This window comes from Eschrichtius robustus, chromosome X (genome assembly GCF_028021215.1).
Source record: "Eschrichtius robustus isolate mEscRob2 chromosome X, mEscRob2.pri, whole genome shotgun sequence".
NCBI lineage: Eukaryota > Metazoa > Chordata > Mammalia > Artiodactyla > Eschrichtiidae > Eschrichtius > Eschrichtius robustus.
The window spans coordinates 76454188-76462080 of NC_090845.1; the positions used below are offsets into that span (position 1 = coordinate 76454188).

The 7893-nt window shown below is 41.7% G+C and overlaps 1 pseudogene; it reads right to left on the reverse strand.

Moving 5' to 3' along the window:
• Positions 1-5592: 5592 nt before the first annotated feature.
• Positions 5593-7677, reverse strand: LOC137756739 (DNA (cytosine-5)-methyltransferase 3A pseudogene; annotated as a pseudogene).
• Between the last annotated feature and the right edge of the window lie 216 nt (positions 7678-7893).

Below are 7893 nucleotides of genomic sequence, written 5' to 3' on the forward strand. Positions count from 1 at the left end.
TGATTTCTTTCCTTCTACCAACTTTGGGTTTTGTTTGTTCTTCTTTCTCTAGTTGCTTTAGGTGTAAGGTTAGGTTGTTTATTTGAGATTTTTCTTTTTCTTGAGGTAAGATTGTATTGATATAAAGTTCCCTCTTAGAACTGCTTTGGCTGCATCTAATAGGTTTTGGGTAATCATGTTTTCATTGTCTTTTTTTCTGTAGGTATTTTTTGATTTCCTCTTTGATTTCTTTAGTGATCCATTGATTATTTAGTAACATGTTGTTTAGCTTCCATGTTGTGTGATTTTTACAGGTTTTTTTTTCTCTCTAATTGATTTCTAATCTCATAGTGTTGTGGTTAGAAAAGATGCTTGATATGGTGTCAAATATTTTTAAATTTACCAATGCTTGATTTGTGACCCAAGATATGCTCTATCCTGGAGAATGTTCTGTGTGCACTTGAGAAAAAAGTGTATTCTGCTGCTTTCATATCGAATGTCCTATAAGTATCAATTAAGTCTTTCTGGTCTAATGTGTCATTTAAGGCATGTTTTTCCTTATTAATTTTCTGTCTGGACCATCTGTCCATTGGTGTAAGTGGGGTTTAACGTTCCCCACTATTATTGTGTTACTTTCGATTTCCCCTTTTATGGCTGTTTGCACTTGCCTTATGTATTGAGCTGTTTCTATGTTGGGTGCATAAATATTGATATATACAACTGTTATATCCTCTTCTTGGATTGATCCCTTGATCATTATATATTGTCCTTCCTTGTCTCTTTTAACAGTCTTTATTTTTAAATCTGTTTTCTCTGATACAGGTATTGTTACTTCAGCTTTCTTTTGACTTCCATTTGCATAGAATATCTTCTTACATCCCCTCACTTTCAGTCTGTATGTGTCCCTAGGTCTGAAGTGGGTCTCTTGTAGACAGCATATATACTGTCTTGTCTTTTGTCCATTCAGCCAGTTTGTGTCTTTTTTTCTGGAGCACTTAATCCATTTATATTTAAGGTAATTATCAATATGTATATTCTTATTGCCATTTTCTTAATTGTTTTGGGATTGTTTTTGTAGGTCATTTTCTTCTCTTGTGTTTCCTACCTAGAGAACTTCCTTTAGTATTTGTTGTAAAGCTGGTTTGGTGGTGCTGAATTCACTTAGCTTTTGCTTGTCTGTAAAGGTGTTGATTTCTTTGTCAAATCTGAATGAGACCCTTCCTGGGTAGAATAATCTTGGTTGTCGTTTTTCCATTTCATCAATTTAAATTTATCATGCCACTCCCTTCTGGCCTGCAGAGTTTCTGTTGAAAAATCAACTGTAACCTTCTGGGGATTCCCTTGTTGGTTATTTGTTGCTTTTCCCTTGCTGCTTTTAATATTTTTTCTTTGTATTTAATTTTCGTTAATTTGCTTAATATGTGTCTCTGCATGTTCTTCCTAAGGGTTTATTCTGTATGGGTCTCTCTGTGCTTCCTGGACTTTGGTGACTATTTGCTTTCTTATGTTAGGGAAGTTTTCAACTATAATCTCTTCAAATATTTTCTCAGACATTTTATTTTTCTCTTCTTCTTCTGTGACCCCTATAATTCAAATGTTCCTGTGTTTTATGTAGTCCCAGTGGTCTCTGAGGCTGTCCTGATTTGTTTTCAGTCTTTTTTCTTTATTCTGTTTCACATCAATTATTTCCACCATTCTATCTTCCAGCTTACTCATCCTTTCTTCTGCCTTAGTTATTCTGCTATTGATTCTTTCTAGTGTATTTTTCATTTCAGTTATTTTATTGTTCATCACTATTTTTTTGTTCTTTATTTCTTCTTGGTCTTTGATAAACATTTCTTGTACCTTCTTGATCCATACATCCATTATTTTTCTGAGATCTTGGATCATCTTTACTATCATTACACTGAATTCTTTTTCAGGTAGATTGCCTGTCTCCTCTTCATTTAGTTGGTTTTGTAGGTTTTTACCTTGCTCTTTTTCTGCAACATATTTCTCTGTCATCTCATTTTTTTCTAAATTACTGTGTTTGTGGTCTCTTTTCCATAGGCTGCAGGGTCATAGTTCCTCTTACTTCTGGTGTCTGCCCCCTCGTGGGTGCGGTTGGTCCAGGAGTTTGTGCAGGCTTCCTGGTAGGAGGGATTGGTGCCTGCGTTCTGATGTGTGGAGGTGTGTCTTGTTCCTCTGGGGGCAAGACCATGTCATGGGGTGTGTTTGGGGTACCTATGAGCTTAATATGACTTTAGGCAGCCTGTTTCCTTATGGGTGGGTCTGTGTTCCTGTCTTGCTGGTTGTTTGGCCTGAGGTGTTCCAGCACTGGAGCTTGCACTGTGTTGTGTGGAGCCAGGTCTTGATGCTAAGATAGTGACCTCTGGGAGAGCTCACACCAATTAATATTCCCTAGGGTTGGGAATTCTCTGGTGACCCAGTGGCCAGGTCTCAGTGCTCCAACACAGGGGTCAGATTTGACCCCTGGTTGGCAAACCAAGGTCCCTCAAGCCGCATGGCACAGCCAGATTTATTCTTGGAGCTGTAAGGAGGTCATATGACTGCATACAAATTGGAGATAAAAGAGTCTAGTTTCACTTGCTCATAGTTTGCCACATATAGAAGACTTGTCCCTGGCCCTACAGACCAGCGTTCCTAGTGCGAAACCACTGCACTGACACCTTACCTTGGGGACCACGTGAAGAAGCACTGCACACAGCACCTCAATTCAAGATCAATTTGTTATTTTTTATTGTGACTTTTGGTTAAGGAATTTTTATTTCCAATTTTAAAATGCCAAAGTCCATTCAGGTCTAATACACTTATCTATGAAAAACCTGGGTTCCATAGTTAAAAGGATGGGAAGGAGGAGCAAAGTTTACCAATGAAAGAAATGTTAAGAGGACAAAGGTTAACTTGCTGGCTAGTGGTTCTCAACTTTTTTGATGCTCAGCACATAGTGATATAGCCGTCACCAATCGTAAGTAGTGAATAACCATCTATCGGCAGCGATTCTCATGGTCATAAGGAAGGTCATTCTAGAAGTGGATAGTATAAAGTAATATGTAATTTTATAGATCCCCAACAACTGATTCTGATATGCTCTCTGTTAGGCCTGGGATTTGATTTTACTTTATTTACAAGTTGCTCAGTTAGCCTATAACTGATTCATTGTTGCTGGCAGAACACATATGACTCCTGGGACAGAGAGAGAAGAATTTACTGCTTATGGCACAGCAGGCATCATGAGCATCGACATTTTTGCATAAGGTTCTCTTGTCTCTAAATTTCCTAGGGGAAATGCTATATGGTCCAGAAGGATACAAACAGGGAATTTGCATAACAGTTGGGAATATAGAGCTTGGGTAATCCACTTCTTTTATGTCAAACAGTGTACAAGCATTGTCAAGTTTATCACTCAAGATTGTTCATTGTAAACTTAATCCTGAGAAATGGTTTGGGAAGAAAGCAGTTGGAGCCTACCTTTCTTTGTAATTCAGCAAGATAACAAGAATTGCAAGGAAGACTGTCTCTTTCAACATTCCAACTGTTGTTTCAATCACTGTTCTAGCTAGAATCACTCTTTTCCCTATTGCTTAAAATCACCATGGAACTAATCCGGTGGAAACCAGGGAATGTTGAGTGTGATTGTAGATCATCTCAATGCTTTAGTATGCATCTAGGTTTTTGATTTGGATTTCTGAAAAGTGAGATCATAAAAAGTGTTTTCCCTGCAGTGTCATCCTTGAGAAGTTAGATGTCACTCATGTATCTTTCTGCCTGGCACTGAGAAAAGTAACCATAGTAAGTGAGATCAGCAGTGTATCCTCAAAATATACTTTGCAAATGTAAATATAGGTGAGGCACTAATTTACCGAAGAAGGATGCAATATGAAATAGAATGTAATCACTTTCTTACCAGTGCCTTATCACTAAAAAATATAGTTAAAGATCACTAAGTTGGTAGCAAATAGCTGGTATCTGTTTTGCTGTTTACTTGCATGATGAAGCCAGTGTTTACATAAGCATTTTGGAAATAAAACATTCCATCTAAATGCTAAGTAACAATAATTCATATTGAGGACCTTCTAAATACATACCTCTTACATGCTAGCATTTGATATTTTGATAACATATATATGACCTAGTTCAGAACTGATATAAAGTTAATTTTATTTTCCATCTAAGAAACATAGTCACAGTATATACAGGTTAAAAAATGACAAACTTTAACTCTAAAATGTATAAAAATTTTCATTGAAAACAATGAAGGCGAATTAATATTTTTTAAAAAATTGTTTAGTGCTTGAATTTCAAGCACTTTAAATGATTGAAATAATCTCTACATTTAAAGTGTTAATAATTCAATGCAGTGGGTGAGTTAGCCAAATGTCAGATTATTTTCACTGAAAGGAAAAGAAATAGTAAAATTTACAATGGTTATAAATGTTAAGAGATTATATAATAAATCATAGAAATGACCATTCAATGTCTTCACTTAAAATTAACATTTATGTTTCTATCTAAACCTTTAGAAAATTTAAATAGAGTTCACGACTAAATGAGTTTTTAAAAGAGAAATATAAATTTTTCTTAACAAGACAGTTAAATCCTAAAATATTCAGAATATATCCATGCTATTAAAATGCTGAGACTTTAAATATATCAAGAAAAGAGCAAATGTGAGTCTGAAATTAAGAAACAACCTACAAGAAGAAGATTATAAGAATTTATATCAGTTGATGCAAAGAAGAGCTGAAAGGTAATATAATCTTTAATTATTTTAAAAGTAGCAGAGTATATATCTCATATCTATCATATATATATAAACTGTAAACAAGAGGTAACAGCAGCTTCTAGAAACTGATTTTCTTCAAGGTTTCCTGTGTGGTAGGCACCTGAATACTGTATAAAAGGGTCTTGTGTGGTGTTCTCGTCTCTCTGCTGCTAGTTGGGTTGTGTTTTGCATGACCAGGAATGGTGCTGGCAAGACAGCTCAGTGGCTGGGAGGGAACTCTGCCGCCTGAGTGTCTATTTTCTGTCCTCTGTTTGTGCTCCTATCTGATCAGGCTAGAGACAACAACAACAAAAAAGATATATAGTAAGAAAAAAAAAAAACAACAACAAAAAAAACAAAATAAACCCCAATATATAGATTTCTATAGAATTTCCTTCTTTCCTTCTCTCCCATCTTTCCTCTGCAAGGTATGTTACTATTTTTTGTTACTGATTTTTTTTTTTTTTTTGCTGCAATAAACACTCTTGTTTCAGTCACAGCAAGAAACAAAAACCCAAACAAAGAGAAAACCCCTCTGAAAAGAGTAGAAAACAAAAGGTTTGACCGAAAAAACGGGGGTGGGAGGGTGGGGAGGGAGCTTGGTTTTGTTTTTAAATAGGACTGAAGATTAACATTGAAAACTCAGGAGATGATGTCCAACCCTTTTTACAAGGCAAAGCCTTCCGGTATTTCTGCCCTGTGGGGTTTTATTTTGTTTTAAATTCCTTTTCCTCTTCTGGGTGCTGATACTTCTCTCCATCCTCACGTTCTTGGTATTTTGTTGTGTTTTGTGTTTTTTGTTTGTTTGTTTAACCTTGTGTCACTACCTCGGTTTGCCCTCACGTCCTTTACACACAAGCAAAATATTCCTTCAGCGGAGCGAAGAGGTGGCGGATGACGGGCACGCTCCACGACCGGCCCAGCAGTCTCTGCCTTGCCAAGCGGCTCATGTTGGAGACGTTGGTATAGTGGACAGGGAAGCCAAACACCCTTTCCATTTCAGTGCACCATAAGATGTCCTCTTTCTCATTCATGAAGACGGGGAAATGCTGGTCTTTGCCCTGCTTTATGGAGGTCGACCTAGTAGTAATGGTCCTCACTTTGCTGAACTTGGCTATTCTGCCGTGCTCCAGACACTCCTGCAGCTACAGCTTATCATTCACAGTGGATGCCAACGACCTGTTCATACCAGGAAGGTTCCCCCAGAAGTAGCGAGCCCTGTGTGCAGCTGACACTTCTTTGGCATCAATCATCACAGGGTTGGACTCGAGAAATCGCGAGATGTCCCTCTTGTCACTAACGCCCATGACCACCACTTTCTCAAAGAGCCAGAAGAAGGGGCGATCATCTCCCTCCTTGGGCTGTGCATCATGCAGGAGGCGGTAGAACTCAAAGAAGAGCCGGCCAGTGCCCTCGTAGAGTCCCTTGTGGGCAGGGTTGATGATGGAGAGATCATTGCAGGGACTGCCCCCAATCACCAGATCGAACAGGCCCCACTCCTGGATATGCTTCTGTGTGACGCTGTGGACGTCCCTGATGTACATGATCTTCCCTTGGTGCTGCACCATGCCCACCGTGATGGAGTCCTCACACACCTCAGAAGCGATGCAGCGATCCACCTGAATGCCCAAGTCCTTCAGCACCAGAAGCCCTGTAGCGATTCCATCAAACAGGGACAGCACCCGGATGGGCTTCCTCTTCTCAGCTGGGACAGGTGGGTAAACCTTCAGAGGGTCGAATTCCTGGTCATGGTTATTGGCGAAGAACATCTGAAGCCGAGAGGGCCAGTCTTCTCGCCACCACAGCAGCCCATAGGTGCCCTTGTGCCCACACATGTAGCAGTTCCAGGGGTCTTCCTTAATGGCTGCTTGCGCAGCTCCCAACCCCACCAAGAGATCCACACACTCAACGCAAAAGCACCTGCAGCAATTGTTGTTCCTGCACATGAGCACCTCGTGTCCCCTGCAGCAGATGGTGCAGTAGGACTGATAGCCGTCATCATCATACTGGTACGCACACTCCAGGAAGCAGTTCTTGCAGTTTTGGCACATTCCTCTGATGAAAAGAGGGTGTTCCAGGGTGACGTTGAGGCTTCCACAAGAGATGCAAATGTCCTCGATGTTCCGGCATTTCTGCCGCACCTCGTACACCAGCCGCTCTCTTGTGCATTCATCAATTATCTCCTTGACCTTGGGCTTTTCAGTTGTGCTCTTTCAGGGCTTTTTGGCTGGTGGAGGCAGTGCATAGGCAGCTGCCTCGGGTTCAGCCCCCATGTCTGTGTAAACTTCTTTGTAGGGGTTCTTCTCCTCTTCTGGGGGCTCCAGTCCCTTGGGGCCAGAGGGCTGGAACCCTCCCAGGGCCCACTCGATCATCTGTTTGTTCTGCACCTCCACGGCCTTGGCAGTGTCGCTCTCGTCGTTGTCGTGGCACATTGGGAACAGCTTCCCCGCTCGGCTGCTGGCCACCTGCAGTACTTCGTAGATGGCCTTGCGGTACATGGGCTAATTGTTGTAGGTCGCCTGGTGGAAGGCGCTGCAGAAGGAGCTCAGCGGCATCAGCTTCTCCACACACACCACTGAGAACTTGCCATCTCTGAACCACATGACCCAAAGGGTGCCTTCTGCTGCTAGGCTCTGGCCCATCATCCACCAAGACACAATGCGGCCTGGCCACCAGGAGAAGCCCCGCAATTTCCCCCACACCAGCTCCCCAATGCCAAAGCCCCGGCCGTCCCCGTACTCCGGTTGATCATCAGCTGCTTTGGTGGTGTTCTTGTCCCCAGCGTCAGCCCCCACGGGCTCAGGCGTGGTGGCCACAGTGGGGGATGCGGGGTCGGTGGGCTGCTGCACAGCAGGAGGACTGGCCTCCTCCACCTTCTGAGACTCTGTGGACCCCTGGTTTTCTTCGACAGCATTCATTACTGCAATCACCTTGGCTTTCTTCTCAGCCTGAGCGCAGGAAGGAGTGGGGCTTGGGGCTCCTGAGGAGGAAGGGGGTGGGACAGCAGTAACTCAGCATCTCCCAGCATCTCCTGCTGTGGGGCTTGAGTCTCCAGAAGGACTTTGTGTTGGCTTAGCCCAAGGGAAAGGCAATAAAGACCACCCTGACTGAAAAAAAAAAAACTGTTAACTACTGTACAACCCGACTTC